Source organism: Pinus tabuliformis, chromosome J (genome assembly GCF_031772625.1).
Source record: "Pinus tabuliformis cultivar Carrire ecotype Pingquan chromosome J, CPIR1, whole genome shotgun sequence".
NCBI classification, from domain to species: domain Eukaryota; kingdom Viridiplantae; phylum Streptophyta; class Pinopsida; order Pinales; family Pinaceae; genus Pinus; species Pinus tabuliformis.
Genome location: NC_142295.1, coordinates 837524348 through 837529022, shown reverse-complemented (window position 1 = coordinate 837529022; position 4675 = coordinate 837524348). Strand labels below are relative to the sequence as shown.

The following is a 4675-nucleotide window of genomic DNA, read 5'->3' as shown; positions in this document are numbered from 1 at the left end:
CACGGATTTACTTGCTGCAATAGACCCGATCTACCTTAGTCTTCACCAAGATTACAACACCCACAATTCTGAGCTCCGCCGAGACTGTAATGCCCACAGATATGGGCTTCACCGAGGTCACAATACCCACATTTATGGGCTTCACCGAGGCTATAGTACCCACAATTTTGACCTCCACCAATCCTGTAAAGATCTTAGATTCGAGCTAGGTCCAACCCTGTAGGCTCCAATAAGGAGAGACATTTCTAAACAAGATATCCATCCCTTATTCTATGATGTTTCGAGTCCTTAATATGTCACCTATCCATGGATATATGTCTTAGAAGACTCCTAAAATAGATATAAAGGCATGGCCCTATAATTATTACAAATTCAAATGATATATATAATTTTTGACCCAAAAAGCCTTTACAAATATTCTTCAGTGCTCCTAGTTCATGAGTTGTGAATTGTTCATGTGTCTTTGTGATGGGTGACTGAATTGAGTGTGAGAGAAATGAAAGTCCATGAGTTCTTATTATTACGGGTTTTACATGAGAGGATGTGACTTATGAAGGGAGGCCAACATGAGGGCCGAAGTGCAGAAAAATCTGGATCATCAAGGTGTTTTGACGTTTATGTGAAACTCACACTTGTTGTTGCACATTTCATGGACATATATTCATGTGGTTATTTGGGGCCACAGATGACATGGTGATCGTCGAGGAGTGGGACCGCTATGGATGTATTAACGTGGATAGGTAGGGACCCAGATGAGCATTGACATCATTGAGTTAATTATATATATGTGAATGTCCAATATATGTGGTAAATACATTTTTTATTTATTGTCGATATATGTTATATATTTTATATCATATAAATATAACATATATATTTACATTTGATATAAATATATGTATTTATATGTTGAGTGATTTTTCCCCCCTTTTTTTAAGTCTTTGGTATATTCCTTTATTTCGGTCACCCTCAAAGGTCAAGACATATTCTTGTAGGATTTTTCATCAACACCCTTTCATCAAATTAGGGTTAGGTCTTGCTTTCAACAATTACCTAGGAACACCCTTTTTTCAAATTAGAGTTAGGGTTTGCTTTCAATAAAGTGTAGGGTTACATGCACTTATTATCTACAGTTTGGGTTTACCAACAAGGCTAGGGTTTAGTAAAGCTAGGGTTAGGGTTTCATAGTTTTAGGGCTAGGGTAACATAGTCTAGGGTTAGGGTTATGTATCACAAGAATATTTTCCATCTTGACATTTCCATATTGACATCAATGACAACCTTGATGCATAATGAGAAAAAAAATACTCTCCAAGTTGAATCATTCAATTTGGCCTTGAAATGAAGGTTGGTCGTGCATTTTTGTGAAGCAAGCAAAAATTTCCTTGATTCACTAAAATTCATGCCCAGGCTTCATTTATTGGCCAATCTAATTGATTCAATTCATATATTATTTAATTAATAATTTTAAACACAATTTTTCTTCCATTAAGTTTATGTTGTTCACAAACTATTGCATCATTTCTGAGGAAACTGTGAACTATTATTGTTGAAACAGTTTCATTTAGGCTAACTTCAACCTTCAAAACACTTAAATAGAAAACTTTAATTGCATCAATGTTACTTATGAGTAAAAAAAATACTCTCCAAGTTGAATCATTCAATTTGGACTTCAAATGAAGGTTGGGAGTGTGTTTTTGTGAAGCAGGCCAAAATTGCCTTACGTCACTACAATGCACGCCCATGATTCATTTCTTCGCCAATCAGATTGACTCAAATTTTGTATTATTTCATAAGTAATTCGACATGTTAATTTTCTTCTAGTAAGATTATGATGTTCATAAACTATTGACACTTTTGGGGGGACACTGTGAACTGTGATTGCAACAACAATTCCATCTACATTAACTTCGACCTTTTGATCACTAAATTAGAAAAATTTAATTCTATTAATGTTACTTAAGAGTTAAAAAATACTCTCTAATTTGAATCATTAAATTTGGCCTTGAAATGAAGGCTAGGCATGCATTTTTGTGAAGCAAACCAAAATTTCCTTGCTTCCCTAAAATGCATGCCCAAGCTTCATTTCCTAGCCAATCTGGTTGATTGAAATTATCTAATGTTTAATTAGAAATTTTCCACACTAATTTTCTTCCAGGAAATTTCTGTTGTTCGCACAATGTTGACACTTTTGGGGGGACATTGTGAACTGCGATTGCTACAACATTTTTCTTTACATTAACTTTGAATATATCACTAAATTAGAAACTTGTAATTGCATTAATTTTAGTTAAGATAAAAAGGACACTCTCCAAGTTGAATCATTGAATTTGGGCTTGAAATGAAGGCTAGGAATGCATTTTTTTGAAGGGTACCATAATCTCCCTGGTTCAGTAAAATGCATGCCCATGCTTCATTCCTTTCCAGACTGATTGATTCAAAGTGCATATTATCTAATTGGTTATTTTACACACTAATTTTCTTCTAGTAATTTTATTTTGTTCACAAACTATTGATACTTTTTTGGGGACACCATGAATTGTGATTGTTACAACACTTTAATTTATATTAAATACGACCTTTAAATCACTAAATAAGAAAACTTTAATTGCATTAATGTTACTTATGAGTAAAAAATACTGTCGAAGTTGAATCATTCAATTTGGACTTCAAATGAATTTTGGGAGTACATATATCTAAAGTAGGCCAAAATTCCCTTCACCAAAATGCATGCTGAGGCTTCATTTCTTGGCTAGTATGATTGATTCAAATTGTATACTATTTAATTAGTAATTTTTCACATTAATATTCTTCTAGTAAGTTTCTATTGTTCAGAAATTGTTGACACATTTGGGCAGACACTATGAACTGAGATTGCTCCAACACTTTCATTTACATTAACTTTGACCTTCATATCACTAAATAAAAAAAAATGTGTTAATGTTACTTATGAGTAAACAAAGATTTCTAATTTGAATGATTCAATTTGACCTTGAAATGAAGCGCAAACTTGCATTTTTGTGAAGCGGGCCAAAATTGTCTCGCTTCAATAAAATGAATGCCCGGACTTCATTTCTTGGCCAATCTGATTGATTGAAATTGTATATTATTTAATTAGTAATTTTACATCCTAATTTCCTTCCAGTAAGTTTATATTTTTCACAAATTGTTGACACTTTTGGGGGGGCATAATAAAGTGTGATTTCTGGAACACTTTAATTTACATTGACTTCAAACTTCAAATCATTAAATTAGAAAAATTTATTTGCATTAATGTTACTTATGAGTAAAAAAATACTCACTTAGTTGAATAATTCAATTTGGCCTTCAAATGAAGGTTGTGCGTGCATTTTTATGAAGCAGGCCAAAATGACATTGCTTCAGTAAAATGCATTCTCGTGCTTCATTTCTTAGACAATCTGATTGATAAAAATTGTATACTCTTTAGTTTGTAATTTTAGACACTAATTTGTTTCCGGTAAGTTTCTGTTGTTCACAAATTGTTGAGACTTTTTGTGGAACACAGTGAACTATGTTAGCCTCACTCTCTTAAAAATCAATAATAAATCCAATTATTAAATTAAATAAATAAATCATGAGAATTCCTCAAACTAAGGAATCTAGTTTCGATGAGAGATTCTCTCCAACTAGCTCTCCTAAATTAGTGTGTAAGTTGAGAAATTGTCTCAACCAAGTGAGTCTAAGATAGACACACTATGTTAAGAGCACTTGATTATGCATTTAAATGTATTATTAAATTATTTGAATAAGAGGGGATTACATGAGCATGAGAGACCACATGATGGCTCTCTGCCTTTTCCGCCAGTTTGTCTTTTGTGTGTTGCTGGTTTATTTTTTGTGAGTTAATTTGTTGTGAATGTGTTTAATATGGCTGAGTGGTTTCAACATGTGGTATTAGAGCACTGAATCAGAGCCTGGCGACCTTCATATCTGTGTAGTGGTGAATGACCACAATGATCACATTTCTGCCATTGCATGTGGGATAAGATGACAACACTGTTGCTGGCTCTGTTGAGATTTCGTTCATTGCATCGCATTCTATGTGTTTTTAGCTTTCACTTTCTATTTTCTTCCTGAGAGGTGTTGTGATTTGGGCGTCAAAGAAAGGGCGCATTTCTTTTGCCAAAGGAGAAATTTCATCTCCCTCTTCACTACGTTCACTCCTTGCAACTTGCAGACTCAGCAAAACTTCCTCCCACTGCCGCGACGGGCCCTTCCATGAAAAATCTTGGCCCATGCAGTTATGCACCATAGTTGTGAAAGCAGGTGTCCCATACTTTTTTAGAGCTCTTTTCACGGTTGTCGCAATAGTAATGACATCATTAGGATCTACTTCTTCGCAATCAACATGAAAATCACCCATCTGGAACCCCGTTATTCCCTCTTGCACTGTATCCACTAATCCACGTATAGCTGCAACTATAGGTACCGTGCCATAGCGCATGGCATGTAACTGGATGAGACCGCAAGGCTCAAATCTGCTAGGAACCAACATGAAATCTAGAACCTGCTTGGGATTTACACATTCTTAATCCTGTGCTTTCCTGTCCTTCTACAATTCTGGCGAGGGAGGAGTGTGCACCATTGTCATAAATATTAGAGCATATAAAGGCCATTATTACTTCCAGATAAAGTGTTGTTGTTGAATTCAAAG

General features: G+C 34.6%; 1 pseudogene; it reads right to left on the bottom strand.

Moving 5' to 3' along the window:
• Positions 1-4069: 4069 nt before the first annotated feature.
• Positions 4070-4465, bottom strand: LOC149229311 (granule-bound starch synthase 1, chloroplastic/amyloplastic pseudogene; annotated as a pseudogene).
• Between the last annotated feature and the right edge of the window lie 210 nt (positions 4466-4675).